Here is an 8,941-nt window from a genome sequence, read left to right as displayed (position 1 = left end):
AGTGTTATGTTTATTAAGTAAACTATGTGTTTATTATGTTTAGTAAGTAAAGAAAGTGTTATGTTTATGAAGAAAACAAAGTTATGCTTATGACGTAAACAAAGTGTTATGTTTATGAAGAATACATTATTAACCTGATGGAATGTTTATGCAGAATACAAAAATGAACGTTTTTGAAGAAAAAATAGAATGATTTAATTTATAAAAGCTCATATATGTACTACAGATGGGCACAGCAAAGGCAAAACTTCACATAATGTTAAATTTCCTATTCCCTTATTTTCACTTTTTCAGCATACTGATATACAACTTTCAAGAGCCTGTAATATTTTTGCATATAAGGTCTCCAGTGATTCTAGAGCTGATTTGTGTCAATGTCATTATATAAATGTTTGGTAAATGATAATAGATATCTTATACGATTGCTAAACCATTCGCCTAGCTGATTCCTGGAATTTAATGCAATAAGTGAAGACCAAGATCTTAGTCTAAACTGTTCACCAATTCAGTCAGTTACTATTTTTGAAATTTTCCCTAAAAACTGATGAATGGTTTAGTCCATATTGAAAGATGGGCAAGTCCATTTTAGATATTTATGATGCTAAGAGTTAATGTTTATATTTTGTAGCCATACAAGCTTCACAAACTTACAGAAGGGCCAAACACAACTGTGTCTATGACACGGGATGAGGGTTTGAAGTTCTACACTGACATGGTCACAATCAGAAGAATGGAGACTGTGGCAGCTAACCTGTACAAGTCCAAGGCCATTAGAGGTTTCTGTCATCTGTACTCTGGGCAGGTAGAACATGCTTTTTTTTTAATTAATTTGAAAATCTGGAACTGTGTTTCTAGGCCAAAAAATATATGTACATGTAAAATATTGCTTTTGCAGGCTGAAAACACAGAAAGCATGCATGATTTTTTGCCCCATGAATGTCAATACAAAAATATATACTGTCTTATTTAATGAAGAAATATCAGGCAAATTAGGGTTCTTGAGGAGATCATGGACAGCCTTCTTGAAAATATTTTTTTTATTTATCAAATATTAGGGGTTCAGTGTTAATGGTGTTGTTTTGGTATAAAGTCTTAATTCTTACATACAGTTTAAATTCATAACTGAAAGAGGCAATTGCATCAGAAAAAAATCTGCCCCACTTTGGATTTGAACTGGCAAACACAAGTTAACAAGCCAATTAAGGCAACATTCTAGATTACTGAGCTAAAAAGGAATCAATCTCTGACAAAGTTGCCTATTATGTTCTATTTATAGTAAACAATGCAGGTGTATTTTTTAGTATATGTCTAGTATATATTTTGTTTATTTTCATTGTTAGTACGAGTTAGTATGAGTGATAAATATTGACAAGCTTTAAATCATTTTACATGTACTTCATTCTATCATGAAATACTGAATGTATTACAAAAATGTGGCTCACACATCATGAATGAGATCAAAAGAAAATTTAAAAATTAAAATACTTGTTCATATTACCAGGAAGCTTGTTGTGTTGGTATGGAAGCAGCTATCACACCAGAGGATGGTGTAATCACAGCATACAGGGCTCACGGCTGGGCATATGTTCGTGGAATAAGTGTTCTTGGTGTATTGGCAGAACTAACAGGTATGTTCCATTCTTTTAGCATCTGTGGTTAAGGTCATTGACTTCAATCCACTTGCCTCTCACCACTATGGGTTTGAACCGGGTAAGTGCTGTTGGATTCATGTGAGAAGGCTATCCAGCTAGCTTTCAAAACATTGGTGGTTCTACTCAGGTGCACATTTTTGCCTAAAATAAGGTACAGAGGGGCACCTGAGGTCTTCCTATACCATTAAAGCCGAAAAATCGCCATATGACTACTTTGTTGGTGCGACAACACAAAAATATGTATTATGGCAATACGTTAATGACAAGAATAATGCTCTTAAAAAACATTTTTTTCTAAATTCTAACTCTGATTTTGTTTGTATAATAAACTTTTCCTACTTTGAATACAGAATTGTGTTATTTTTAGGCAAGATATATCTTTTCTGACATTTAGGAGGCAATAGTGTAGTGATCAATTTCCGCTGTCAAGTTGAGAATGTGGAAATGTGATAAAAGCTTGAAGCTTTTTTTAAACCGCTTGTTTCCTTTCTTTGAGCTAATCAGTGCCGTTGTGTAAGAAGTCATGCCATGGTCTTGAGCCATGAGAAACGGCCATCTTAGCCAGGATGCCACTACCTAAAATCATGCATGCTTCACCAATTGTACACCTGTGAGTGAGTCATGTAAGAAAGCAGTTTAGTTAGCAAGTTAGCAAACAGTATTTAACTGGTTCAACCCAGGAGTTAGTATGTATCTGATACTTAACTGTGGTTGTTCTCAGCCCTGAATATATTATATAAGTAAGTTACCATATTATAAGGCTTATAAACTGAACAGTTTTGGAGATTAGTTATAATGACAAACTATTATTATGTGACATGTCAACATAAGGACCAGAATGCTTCTTTAAAAGGCAGAATCTGAATTTATCTGGTTTATTGTTTCGTACTTTGACAGGTAGATCATCAGGATGTGCTAAAGGCAAGGGAGGCTCTATGCACATGTATGCACCCAACTTCTATGGTGGTAATGGCATCGTAGGTGCTCAGGTATGTGTTACTTTATTTTATTCTTCGAAATAAATGCTTTACAATGTATTGCTGAAAGTCTGATGGCCCTGAATTGTAATGGTCTTTTTGACGACGAAAAATTAAAAAGAAAAAGATCAACTCTAAGTTGAGTAGAGTACTAAGTGCATTTTTACAAATTCCATTACCAAAAAATGTTGAAATTTTTTATTCTTACGTATAGGTGCCATTCAGGTGCCGGGATTGGCACTGGGGCTATTGAAGTTACCAGGGTAAAACCAATGTCTGCTTGTTCATTATACGCGGTGATGGTTGCACGCAAAATCAAGGACAAGTATTTTTGAAGCTTACAAAGCATGCCAAGTTTGTGGGATCTACCTTGGTAATATTTCTGTTGTGAGAATAAACGGGTAAATCGGTATGGGAACAAGTGTAGGCCGATCTTCCAGCCAGTACAGAAAATACTACACTAGAGGAGACCTACGTACCAGGGATTATGGGTTTTAATTTTTTATTGTTTGTTTGTTTTCAAATTTTACGCCCTTTTTCCAACTAGATTTCAGTCATATAGGCGGGTAGTTTCCTAACCATCCGTTCCTGGAGAGTTACACCGAGTTATGCATAGACTTACCTTCCCTCCGTCCTAAACTACCAAAGCATTCCCCGGGGATTTCGAACCAACGCCCCCAGAGACGGTAACTGGATTAGAAGTCATCGACTCTAACCCCTCGACCACGGAGGCAACTTTAACCCTTACTATTATTATTATTATTAAACATGCTGATTTTGTGTCATGGATTTGCCCCGTTTTTGGAGTGGAACAGTCTATTAGAGGTTTAAAAGTTTTCAATACCAAAATACAAAAATTGAGCTTTAAAAAGTACAGAGCGTGGTCGGTCTGTATGGATTTCCGAACTAGCGTAGTTTTAAAGTGGAGGCAAAGACTTAACTTTTGGTTCCAGTATACCTACAAGAAATGTTCATATTAAAAGCCTTGCTGCATTAAATACATTTAACTTTTAAATTTGTTTGAAAGTGGCTACTGTAGAATGTAGAATTGATGACAAATGTTTGGCTAGAATTATAGAAGACAAACCCATGGTATTTATAAGTTTTATCAGAGCTCTGAGAATTGTATGTACTTTGACATAAATTGTACTTGAATTATGTCATATTAAAAATAAAAATAAATTTGGGGACAATAATCTGTTTTATGTGGTTGATATAGACAATGTTTTTGTTTCTTCATTGAGCGAGCTACAAAAATGTTGTGTTTTAGTTCTTTATCAATTTCAGCTTAGATTTGTTCTAAACAGACCTGACATTGCTGAAATTGTAAGCAAAAGTTAGTGAGGTACCACATGGACAAATCTTTTAAAAAGTAGTCTCCATTGTAATTTGTTGGAAAGTGTGAAATTATGCTTTGATAATTATCACAATGAAATTTTCAAAAATAATTTTAATGGATAAATCAGTAATCAAATCGAAAACATAAAATAAATAGAGGATATTCAATGAGTGTAGCTTTAATACTGAATTTATTGAACAAGTTGAATAAAATCATATTATGCAGGCCCTTGGTGAGCATCATATTGTTTTATTCAACGAGTTCAATAAATTAAGTATTGAACCTACACGCATATAATATTCTATCACATATATAATATAAGAACGGTAAACTGTTAAAAAAAATGTTTTTCAATGACACACCCATAATGTATTGCTAACATTAGCGGGCTTTAACGCTATGCTATGTTTGTATATAACGCAAATGACGTTGCGTCAAAGTGTCATTACACTAGTGTAAAATGGTTTTTATTAAATGGCTTTTTTTTACACTCCTGCGCCGCGGTTTATGTGATAAATATTTATAAATTGTTATTAAGAATTTTGTATGTTGATTAATCCCAGGTTGATGGTATGGACATATTAGCTGTAAGAGAAGCAACAAGATTTGCTAAAGAATATTCATTGAAGAATGGTCCCCTTGTCATTGATTGTGCTACATATAGATACCATGGTCACAGTATGAGCGATCCAGGAACCAGGTATAGAAATATTTCCAATACTTTATCATTAAAATATATGAAAGTTTGTATTTAAAGCCAAACTATCGGGACATAAATTTTGACATAAACACTGTTGCACCTAATATGGACATTACAAGTCTGATCATATAAATAGATTGTCTGTTTGATTGTTCTATTGAGATATTCTAAATCATTAGGACTATATTCTATGATTCAGTCATATCAGTAAGGATGAATGTTAGGTTTTTAGGCCTAAGATTTGCAAGTTTGAATACTGGAGGCATGAGTATGTCGAATGCTATTTGTACCCTACTGGTAGCTATGTTGAATTTGAAAATTGACCGTTACACGTTAATGTCAACTTTGGCATTAAAAAGAATACCGGTAAGGTTTGGTTGAAGACAAACAGGAAAAAATTCTAGGTAAATTCCCATTGGTGTACGACTGGAAAACTGTTAAAATCCAGTACTAAACAATCAACAAAATAAAATGTTCTATTTATAGTTACCGTACACGTGATGAGATTCAGACAGTGAGAGAGAAAAGAGATCCAATTATAAATCTCAGGAACAAACTCGTAGATGCTGATCTCGCCTCTGCTGATGAGCTCAAAGTAAGATATCTTAAGTATATTCTACTTGATACAAAAGTTTGTGCATTTTTTTTTCCAGAATATTATTAATACTATATATATATATCAAAATATATAACACTAGAAATGTGTACATAAGGACACAGATGCCCCTCATAATCCACTATTTTGTCAGTCTACAGACAGCTCGATACCAGTACAGGTGGACGGACAAGATTAACTCTATATGCAAAATTTGAGTTTTCAACAGTTGACCCTAACCAAACAGGCAAGGATACCAATGCTGTTCCGACTCAAAAGTTGTGGCCTAGGTCTGAATATAACCATAGGTGTTACAACTGTTAAAAGAGTGTTTGATACTCATTATTTATTTAAGTAACCCCTCATCAGATAGGAGGAAAATATTCAGATTTTTTTTTTTATTACTTTTTTTTTTATCAAAGAACTTAATACTTGAATACTTAAAAAGTAATAAGTACCTCTGTAGCCACCAGAAAACAAGAAATAGAATATCACATTATTAAAAATTAGAAATGGACAAATCTTCCTATGCTTGGATAAAATAACTCAATGGAGACCATAAAAAAATGATTCTGAAACAAAGTGAATACTTAAAATTAAGAAATCTTGATGGCTAAAAATTGTAAAATTTTAATAGAGGTGTTTGTTATTACATGTATTATGTATCATTTACTGCAAAATCATTATTATTTGTTTGGCACTAGTTTTCATGGTTTTCCAACTTTTCCTAGATATGTCAATCCACGAATTTAAGATCCAACAAAATTTTGATTTGTCTGCTGTAAGATTATCGCATTATTTACATTTTACCTTCTGGAAAAATAAAACAATCCATGAATTTAAGACTCATTTTACCCATCAATTTTTATATATATATATATTTTTTTAGTGACAAATCCACAGAATTTCATGCTCACAAAATTAAGTGAATTCACAATATTTTTTTTTAAAAAAATTTCAGAAAATTGATCAAGATGTGAGGAAACAGGTAGATGAGGCAGCAAGCAAGGCAAAAACTGACTCTGAACTGCCACTAGAGGAGTTATACAATTCTATTTTAGTAGATCCACCATCAGATATGCTAGTAAGAGGATGTGATGACTCTATATGGGCCAAGACCACAGCTTAATTAACTATGTTGAGATTATTGTGTTGTTGTTATACATGTAGTTGTTATATATGGCAAGAGACAATAATGTGAATTGTTAATTGTCCAGGGCTATTGAGTTATGGTAGTTTTTTCATTTAAAATAAAACCAAAAAACTGATATGTTAAAACAGTTAGGTGATTTTTTTTTTTGTTTTCGCAAAAATAATTTGTTATATCCAAATCTTTTCTGACAAGATCTTAATTATTTTTCTGACTTTTTGTTCTCTGGTTATTATTTTTAGACATTTAACTCTGTGTTTAAAACGTTACCTTTTTTCACAGAAAAGAAAGCGTGAAGGTTTTTTTTTTTTAAGAAAAATTAAATTCTTTTTTTCTTTTCTTTTTCTTATGATTCACATTGATCTATGAAGATAAGGGTTAATTTTTTCCGGAGATTTTTTCAACAACAATATCTGTAAGTCCTGGAGTAATGCAATATTGCTTTGTTGCCATGGAAATAGTGTAGAGTTTTCCAGAAACAAGGGTTGTTTTTGTGTATTGAATGAGAAAAGAATGAATTTTTATCATAAATAAGTGTAAATATGTTTCATACATTAAAGTGCTGGTTTAATGTAGAACCTTAATATTGTCCATATTTGCTGGATCAAATTAAATGCATTTACCATTACTTGACATTTTACGTGCACAGTAGTCTACGATATACAAACAGAGTATACTTTATATGAGCCGTGTCACGACAAAACCAACGTAATGCGTTTGCGACCAGCATGGATCCAGACCAGCCTGCCCAGTCTGATCAGGATCCATGCTGTTCGCTATCAGTTTCTCTACTTGTAATAGGGTTTGTAAGCGAACAGCATGGATCCTGATCAGACTGCACGGATGCGCAGTCTGGTCTGGATCCATGCTGGTCACAAACGCACTATGTTGGTTTTGTCGTGACACGGCACATATTAATATATGCAAATGTATGTTAGCATCATATGAATACTGTTAAACTCTTACCGCCCTTAATATCTTAAATGGACTTGTCCACTTTTCAATGTGGACAAGAACATTCATTATTTATAGGGAAATTTTCAAAATATCAAAATATATACTGACTGAACAGCATATAGTGAAAACTATTATCAGTCTGCACAGATTTATGGACAGATCTTGATATGTACTGGTTTTAAATGTTGCCACCAGCACACTAAAGGGTTGAAAGTTTGTAAATCTCTAGGGCAAAGTTTTCTTCAATATTTGTCAAGGACTTTTACACATTGGCAGCCATTATTCAGCTTGTCTAAAAAAAATGTTTTTTGTTTCAGAGATTTGTGTTCTGATTTTCAAATAGTTTTGAAAATGTTTGCTTAGAGTTAATTAGTGTTTATAAGAGAAGATAGAACATGATGAATATTGTTAGATTTTTATTATTTGTTTTTCAATTAATCTGGACAGATTATTAATACAATGTATTCATATTTATAGATTATAAAGTTATTAACACATACCCTTCCAAAATGCTTGAATGGATATGTCCTGCTTTCATTGTGAATACGGCTGCCTGAAAGGAATACCACCAAGAAATTTGGAAGTTGGTCCGTCACCAGAGCTAGTTAGTTTCTTTGGTGTAGCTTTATACTGAAAGAAAATTTGTAAGTTTGTCCATCACCAGAAGAGCTGGGTAGTTTCTTGGTGTGACTTTTACTGAAAAATTTGGTAGTTAGTCCATCACCATAATATAGCTGCGTAAAGTTTCTCTGGTGTGGCTTTATACTGAAGGCAAAGGCAATTTTGATTTCAGCACTATACAAGAAAACAGCTATGTTACTTTAATAATGTTCCTTGGACACTATATAATATAGTTTATATAATTATATAAATATATTACTCACATTTTCACATTTATTTATGAATATAATGGCAGTTTTTTTTTTGTATGCTTTATTCTGTTTAGCTATGAGACAATTTTAGTTGTTTTGCCGATGTACTTGTCACCTGAACAGTGCTCACAGCGTTGATATTTCATGATGTTTTCAAGCTTTAGTGAAAATGTAGACATTGGATGATAGTTACTGTAATGTAGAAAAAAAAATTTGAAAAGAAAAGATGAATGTATGTAACAATTAGTTTTGGCATTGTGAACATTTTAAAAATTTTAGGGGCATGTCATTTTTACATGGGTAAAATATAACTATGATTGATAAACAAATGTTAATGAGTGATTTATGGTAAAGTAAGTAATTATGGTATCATTTAAGCATTTTTTTAATTTATTTAAACTATAAAAATGACAGTTGTTATACAGAATCTCAGTTTGTGTAAGTGAATATTGAAATTATAGTTATATATGCATGTAAAACATCGGAAAAAAAGATATGGAAAAGATATCATATTTATGTAAAATTTTTAACAAATTTCACTAGGGTAATTAATTTGTGATACACACACATAATTTTTCTGCTGTTAAAGTTTGATAGCTGTTTCTCTTTATGAAGAATGTGACATACAAGCTTACAAATGAGGAAAAATGAAAATATTTTTTCTTTGGCATAAGTGTACAACAATTTTTTCTTTTAATG

At 32.4% G+C, this 8,941-nt stretch overlaps 1 pseudogene; it reads left to right on the top strand.

Moving 5' to 3' along the window:
• Positions 1-632: 632 nt before the first annotated feature.
• On the top strand, positions 633-6,991 carry LOC132741285 (pyruvate dehydrogenase E1 component subunit alpha, somatic form, mitochondrial-like; annotated as a pseudogene).
• Positions 6,992-8,941: the final 1,950 nt, after the last annotated feature.

This window comes from Ruditapes philippinarum, unplaced genomic scaffold, assembly GCF_026571515.1.
Source record: "Ruditapes philippinarum isolate M1 unplaced genomic scaffold, ASM2657151v2 ctg1442_1_1_1_1, whole genome shotgun sequence".
Lineage (NCBI taxonomy): Eukaryota > Metazoa > Mollusca > Bivalvia > Venerida > Veneridae > Ruditapes > Ruditapes philippinarum.
The sequence above is the reverse complement of the archived record's forward strand: the minus strand, read 5'-3'. Positions and strand labels throughout refer to the sequence as shown.